Source organism: Eucalyptus grandis, chromosome 6 (genome assembly GCF_016545825.1).
Source record: "Eucalyptus grandis isolate ANBG69807.140 chromosome 6, ASM1654582v1, whole genome shotgun sequence".
NCBI classification, from domain to species: Eukaryota; Viridiplantae; Streptophyta; class Magnoliopsida; order Myrtales; family Myrtaceae; genus Eucalyptus; species Eucalyptus grandis.
The window spans coordinates 6022974-6031315 of NC_052617.1; positions in this window are offsets into that span (position 1 = coordinate 6022974).

The window sequence follows — 8342 nt, forward strand, 5'->3', positions numbered from 1 at the left end:
ATCAAAACATGCTAGTACCTTCTTCGAAACACATAGAACTCCAAAAGAAAAGTAAACCCCTCGAATATCATTATATTGGACAAATTGGCCATCTTTCTTGGTTCGACTCTTGCCGACTCATCTTCTCATGAAAGACAATACTCACATTATCAAAACATGCTAGTACCTTCTTCAGAAACACATAGAACTCCAAAAGAAAAGTAAACCCCTCGAATATCATCTTCTCATGAAAGACAATACTCACATTATCAAAACATGCTAGTACCTTCTTCAGAAACACATAGAACTCCAAAAGAAAAGTAAACCCCTCGAATATCTTTGCGAGTGCATGTAGAACCAACCTTGGTAACAAGAACTTCCTTGAAGAATTCTTCTGAAGAAATCGTATGAGCAAAAGAAAAAGAACATAAACTAAACCATTCAATCGCAGTATACATCTGACCAAAAAAAAAATCGCAGTATACAAAATAGTCATCTTTATCTTCTCTTTCTGTAGATGATCCATAGCAAAAGACCTCGTATTTGTTCTTGTCAAATATGTGGTTACGCCTCTTCATCATCCTCAACCATAATCCTCTTGCACATAGCACATTCAGTAGGGAAAATAGCACATGAACATCAGGTAGGGAAAACCATAATAGAAAACCTTAATGACAATCGAAGTCACTAGCCCGATGGAACATCAGGTAGGGAAAACCATAATAGATACATTAGCTCCTGGTTTCTAAAAGTGTTAAGGAAGCAGAATATAAGAAACAAGATGTACAGATAAAGAGTTCAGGAAGTCAGTAGCCCGATGGAATTTACATATTCAGAGTGTGATAGGTAACACTACTGCTAAACAAATCGCGCAACGTTCTGCACATAGAAGAATAAGAGGGCGGCGACCTGGCCAAAAGAAGAAAAAAGAAAAAGGAAAAAGAAAAAGAAAAAAAGGAAAAAAAAAAAAAAATAGAAAAATAAAAGAAATAAAAAAATTATACAAATTTACCAAACGTGTTTCTGTTTATTTTTTATTTCCGGAACAAGTTTAAAAGGCAAAAAGGTTCAATTTAAGATACCAAGAAAGTATTCTCCCTGTAGTATCTGTTATTTTGCAGTAAAACATGGCAAAAAAAGTTCACATGCATAAAGAATCGACAGAAAATGTCCTCTGGAATGACTATGCTAGTTATATTACAAAAGGAGAAAAAATGAGAATCAACAAATTGGTATTCAAGAAAAGGAGGAAGTGATTGAAGTCAATCTCCCAGCAGTTTGCATAGTTTTCAATAATCTCCCAGGAAACAGGGGGAAGGAGACTTTTCACTATGGACTACCAAAAAATAAAAACAGAGGCTTTTCCCTGTCTTCTCCTCCCTCAAGAACAGCCAGCTGATTTTTTGCCCGTGAAGAAAGCAATTATACCAGGCCTCTAAGCATTTTGCATCAATACATGGCCAATGAGACCGAGAAGGAGCATATCAAACTGCGTTTGGTACTTTAATGGAAAACAATCTAATATGTGACTGATTCCTTCCCACCAAAATCACTGTATTCCCCTGTGACTTTTACCTGAACCAAAGCACTGGTGGGATCGTGATGCGAGCGGAACTGGAGATCAACAGGCCAGCGGGTGTGAGACGGTCGGGCACCAACGTTCCAGCGTACCGGTGTCGGATCTGGAGCTGGAGGGGGGCGCGGTAGTTCGCCGGTCACGCGGTGGTTCGCCGCGAAGAGAGGGTGGGCAGACAGAGAAGAGCCGGAGATCAATAGGTTGGCGGGTGTGAGGCGGTCGGGCACCAACGTTCCAGCGTACAAGATAAGCCGGTGTCGGATCTGGAGCTGGAGGGGGGCCGCGGTGATTCGCCGCGAAGAGAGGGAGGGCAGACAGAGAAGAGCAGGGAACGGACGAGTCGGGGCCAGATCCGGAGCCGGAGGGCTGGCGCGGTGGTTCGCCGGTCAGAAAAAGCGAGGGAGGGCAGAGAGAGGGAGGTTGCACGCCGGTCGGTTGCTCGCGGTCGTCTCGCCGGTATCCTCCTCGTTCGTCGGTTGCTCGCAGTGGTTCGCCGGCCGGAAAGAGGGAGGGCAGAGAGGAAGGTCGCACGCCGGTTGGTCGCTCGCGGTCGTCTCGCCGGTATCCTCCTAGTTTGTCGGTTGCTCGCGGTGGTTCGCCGGTCGGAAAAAGCGAGGGCACAGAGAGAGAGTTCGTCGGGAGTTCGTTCGGGGGGAGAGAGCGAGTGTAGAGAGAGAGGCGCAATAAAAGAACCCGCGGCAGAGCTACAGTACAGGAAAATTTTCAAAATGGGCGCCTCTGAAATCGTGGGTCCCACGAGACATGTGTCGCGCTGCGACCGCCTTCTTGTTTGACAGCCTGGAGCATAAGACGTACACAATATTTTCTCCGATGACCTGATCCTAAAGGGTACCAAATATTTTCTCAGCTGGTGGCGGCCTGAAGCTGATTGTGGGGCCCGAGCAGAGGAGAATTCTAAATCGTTCGTACAAACAGAATTTTTTATAAGTAAAGTTTCTTGCTTTAGAAATGTATTATATGTTGACCAAAAAAAAAAAAAAAAGAAATGTATTATATGACTATCTTGAAGCCTTGTGAATACATTGCATTTTTGGGCACCGCGACCTTGGCTTGTGGTGTGCAGATTTGCATCATTAGGCAGAGAGAGAGGTACATTAGAGACTGTACCAAGATTTGGACCATTTTTTTTAATAAAAGGATGAGTCCAAAGCATCTAGAAATAAGTTAAATGAATTAGGAGGATAGAAAAATCAAGTGAGTATGCTCCACTGGATGCATTGGAAGGCCCTTCTTATAAGTTAAAAGTTCTCAGTGGGACAAACTCGAGACGCTATTGAAGGACAAACTTTAATTTTTAAAAGTAAGTGGAAAAAGATTTAAGGAACGGATAAGCAATCAAAACGTTAATCATGCGAAAGACACGGCGGCTGATATTCACGAGTTTTCTGTTTCATGGGAAGACAGAAGCCGAAAGATCACGCATTTTGAGTTTGGGAAAATGATGGATGAGCGTTGGTATCAAGGGAATGCCATTCTCATGCAACAATATATGCATGTGGATGTAAATAGGTCTTTCAGGCTTTCTCTGTGAGCATCCCCACCAAAGACCCGAATACTTGCCTGAAGTTTCATTGGATGCTTATTAGTAAAAGACGGATTCGATGATCAGTGGCTGCTTTTGTGATTACTTTTTGAGCGCATGACCACAACCCTTGTTTTGATAATTTACTGTGTTATTTAGAGCTTATTTTGATTTGAAGCTGTTTACGATTTATCTTGATTTGTAATTGGACGAAATTATTTTTCTCTTGTATTTCTAGGAGAATGACTGGAATGTTATCTTTATATAAAAAAGAAGAAGGTAAGAATAGCCCCCCCTTCCAATACAATAAATCTTATCAAATGCCCCAGTGGCTTCTATGATGTCTTGATATAAAATCTTTCCATCGTACTTTGGTAGAGAAATGACTTCAGTTGTCTTGGTGCTAGTTCCACTGTTAAATGGAACTTCTTTCTACAGAAAATGAAGAATATTCCAAAGAAAATAAACAGAAGAATTGCTCCTAATAAAGGAAACACAATAGGAAACACTTTGCCTCCCGTTGGAAAGCTTTTCCCATCTACCATCGCTTGATCACAGGGCTTAAGTCTGTCATGGCCTGAACCCCGAGTACGCACACATCCCTTAGCATCGTCGACCCATTCTTTTTATCTTTCAATTAAGCATATGCGGAAGTGAATTAAATAAACCCCCGGCCAACAAACAAACATAGGGATAATAAAACACGGCAACCATTGCCGAAAACAACATATTCATTCATCAACTGTTAACCCTAGGAAGTTTAATACTTACAAGCCTTTCCAGGGCCACTTTCACACCCTCTCAAAAACCTACAAGACTAGGGTTAACCTAAACTTCACTAACGGCAAGGCTAGCCAAAAGGTGTTGCATCTCGCGCCCACCACATCCGCACTACGGCCTTGAAAATGTTTAGCCACGACGGGTGAGATAAATCTTAGCAAGTCAACAACCTAAGCCCCGACTAGGACACAAATTCGCCTTAGAGGCAGCCTAAACATGCACCACAAACAAACTCACCTCACCTCGGCACGTCCCTGCATATTAGCGCATCACATATGCCATTATAAATAGGACAAGCATAATTAATAACTGGAACAAACAATTCTCATTCTCCAAGCACTCACACGGGTCCCGATTATAAGGTAAAATCATTTTGGCACATCCCATAACATGCCTAACAATTTTGCCCCATAATCAAGCATAAAGCATCACAATCATTTAGGCGTGTTCCGATTATTACGACCCATCGGGCCACGCCAACACAAGTGTCGGTGGTCTTCCGGCGTAACCGGGCATCGTCCCGCCCCATCGGGCACAGCAACGTCTAGAACCCCACCTAGATGGCATTCCATAAAGGAGCATTGGTTCGGCTTCTACCGCGAATCGGCTTCCGGACCCCCGCCGGGCATCCGATAAAAATCAGGCATCATCCCAAACTCTCGTTGGGTGATGGGTTCCATTAAGTGACCATGCAAGCATGTCATCAGTCAAATCAGGCTTTTATTTCTATTTAGCCAAGAAAACCAAAATCCATTTTCAAATAATAAACCTTGCAACTCTTTTTTTTTTTTCAAAACTTTCCGAAATAAATTCATACGGGGTCACATATTTGAAATCAACCCATCAAACTTTGCACGCGTCTAGTTTGAACCCTCACGGTTTTATTGAGCACATAAAACTTGGCATCCAAACCCAACACCATATTTCTTTTCCATTTCTTTGTCCAACCACCCTTTTTGGAAACAATCTTTGGTAACCCCTTTTTTTTTCTTTAAAACTTTTGGAAAGAAATTCGTAGGTGTTTTCGTACTCAAAATTAATCCGTCAAACTTTGCATGCACCTAGTTTAAAACCTTATTGTTTTATTGAGCAAATAAGTTTTGGTGTACAAACCCGACACCTTATTGTTTTTCTATTTAAAAGCTTATAAAGCAATCTTTTGACATAAAAATCAGAACCAACATAGAGCAACCGATATCATAATATCACGCATAAGTTCTCAGCATGCCAAAAATCAACCAAAACACAAAATATACATTTTCCAGCAAGCAAGACACCAAGAACAACCACAAGACCACAATTGGCCCTCACCAGAAGAAACCGAGTCCACTCGCATGTCTCCAAGATTAATTCCATAAACATAACCAAACGAGTTTAGAAAATCGGGCATGATCTGCTCCGATTTGTTGACGACATACACCCTTGTCCATCTCTTGATTCGTCTAGATCAACCAGTGCAAAACGCACATTGTGAATCCACGACGACCAGCTATTGTTATCCACCATTTTCGGCTCAGTTTTTTAATCCATTTTGCGCTGATTGCATTTAGTGAAACCTCTCAAGAGGCAATGAAAAAGCTCACCAACCTATATGCCAACAAATCCCGTTTTTGAGTAATGTTTCTCAAGTACCAGTTGTTCACAATTAAGCATAAATCGAGGTCGGTTTCCGAATATCTTCAAGAATTAAAGGGTATTGCCAATGAACTCTCTATTATTGATACACCCTTTCAAGATGATGATATTGTTATACGTGCCTTACTTGGAATTAGTCCTGAGTGTAAAGAATTAGCGATTGCAATTCGCGCAAGAAAAAATCCTATTTCATTTGAGGAATTACACGACAAACTTGTTGCTTATGAAACTTACCTTAAGCATGAAGAAAAAGCTACATAATTCATTCCTGTCACAGCTCAGTATACTGCCAATGTTCCATCTAGGACAACCAACGCAAGTGAGTATCAAAGTCTTACTAGGGCCCTTCAATATCTCACTATCACAAGACCTGACATCGCATTCTCTGTCAACAAATTATCCCAATTCATGCAACATCCCACTACCACACATTGGGCTGCTATTAAGTGACTTTTCCGGTATTTAAAAGTAAGCATATTTCATGGGTTACATCTAACCCGCTCCATGACGTCTATTCTTCGGGGGTTCTCCGATGTTGATTGGGTAGGCAATACCGATGACCGATCATCCACCTCTGCATTTGTCATTTATCCTAATCCGGTGTCTTGGAGGGTGCAGAAACAATGCACAATTGCCCAATCTTCTACCGAAGCCGAGCATCGCACCGTTGCCACAACCACAACAAAATTACAATGGGTCCAGAACATGCTGTTCGAACTTGGCATCAAACCGATCACCACTCCAACTCTGTACTGTGACAACATTGGTGCCACATATGTATGTGCAAATCCGGTATTTCACCCTAAATGAAACACATTGCCATAGATTACTATTTCATTCGTGATCTAGTTGCAAATTGAGTTCTTTGCGTTTCCACATCTCAACCACGGATCAACTTGCAGATGCCCTCACAAAACCATTATCCAGACCTTGGTTAAGTTATTTATGACCCAAGATTATCATCTTCGATGGAAGCGCCATCTTGCGGGGGTGTGTTAAGGATGATGACACAAATTAGGGAATCAAGATCAAATCAAATCAGTCAAGTGCTAAAATCAAGGATCTCATATAACAAGCAAGTGCTAAGATGAAGGGATTGTTAATTCAATTTGATTGATTCTAACTGCTTGTAATCTCTTGTATAAATACATGTACTCAGCTCATGCAAAATGTATTGGTTGCATAATTTTTTTTCTCATAATTCTCTTGATTCTCCTAAAACTTTATATAGAGCACACTTTTGAAGTTTGCTGATGGGGACGGTGCAAACTGATTCGCAGTTTGCAGTTTTGCAAAACTACATACACTTCTTGAAAATCTTTCCATTTTCTTCGTTTCCTAAATTGTTCAAATTGTTCAGCTCCTGTGCAAGCTCACCGGCAAGGAGGCTGATGCTGTTGAAGTGCCATAACTTGGCACGCCGGGACACTTAAGTGCCATAACTTCCAAACGGTACACTTAAGTGCCACTTTTTTTTTTTCGAGTGGGACACTTAAGTGCCACCTCCGGCGACCCTTGCCGGAAATCCTACGTGGCAATTTTTATTATTATTTTTTGCCTACGTGGCTCGCGGGAGCTCCAAATCAGCATAAAAATTAAAAAAATTAAAAAAAAAGAAAATTTTAAAAAATTTTAAAAAATTTAATTTTACAAAATTTTAAAAAATTTAATTTTACAAAATTTTAAAAATTTTTAAAAATTAAGAAAATTTAAAAAAAAAAATTTTAAAAAGAAGGGGGTGGGGAGGTCGAACGGGCGGGGGCCGAGCCCGCCGCCGCTCCCGCCCTCCCGCCGTCGCCGGGAAGGGTCGACGACGGAGGGGGAGGGTCGGCGGGGTCGCCGGCCCCGACCGGCCGACGGCGAGGGCTTGCAGCCCTCGCCGCCGGTCGGCCGGCCTCGCCGGCCCCTGGCCAGGGCTCGGCGACCCCGGCCGACCCTCCCCACTCCGTCGCCGGCCCTTCCCGGCGGCGGGAGGCGGCGAGGGCCCGCGAGCCTCGCCGGATCTCGGGCGAGGGTCGCGGTAGGGCGCGGCCGCGACCCTCGCCCGAGATCCGGTGAGGGCTCGCGGGCCCTCGCCGCCTCCCCCGCCCGCCGGAAGGGCCGGCGACGGAGTGGGGAGGGTCGGCCGGGTCGCCGGGCCCCGGCCGGGGCCGAGGCCGGCCGACCGGGCGGCGAGGCCCGCGAGCCCTCGCCCGGAATCTGGGTGAGGGTCGCGGCCCTCGCTGCGATCCGGCGAGGGCTGCGAGCCCTCGCCGTCGGTCGGCCGGGGCCGGCGACCCGGCCGACCCTCCCCCTCCGTCGCCGGCCCATCCCGGCGATGGCGGGAGGCGGCGGCGGCGAGGGCTCAGCCCTCGGCCGCCCGTTCGACCTCCCCCCTTTTTTATTTTAATTTTCTTAATTTTTTAAATTTTTAAATTTTTCTTAATTTTTAAATATTTTAAATTTTTCTTATTTTTTAAATTTTTGAATACTTTATAATTTAATTAATTTTTATATTATTATTTACACGTAGACACGAAACGGCGTCGTTTTGCGTTTTCTCCACCACGTCGGCGTGCAAAACGACGCCGTTTTGGACTAAACTCGTCGGAAAATTGCCACATCAGCCATTTGGCCGGATTTTCGCCGGAGTGGCACTTAAGTGTCCCATTTTGCTCCGATGATGGCACTTAAGTGTACCATTTTAAAGTTATGGCACTTAAGTGTCGGCGTGCCAAGTTATGGCACTCCGGTGTCCTCACCTCGAGGTGACAGATGAAGGAGGAGGCGTGAGCAAGATGAAGAAAAAAACATAAAGGAAAAAAAAAAGAAAAAAAAGAAAAAAAAAGG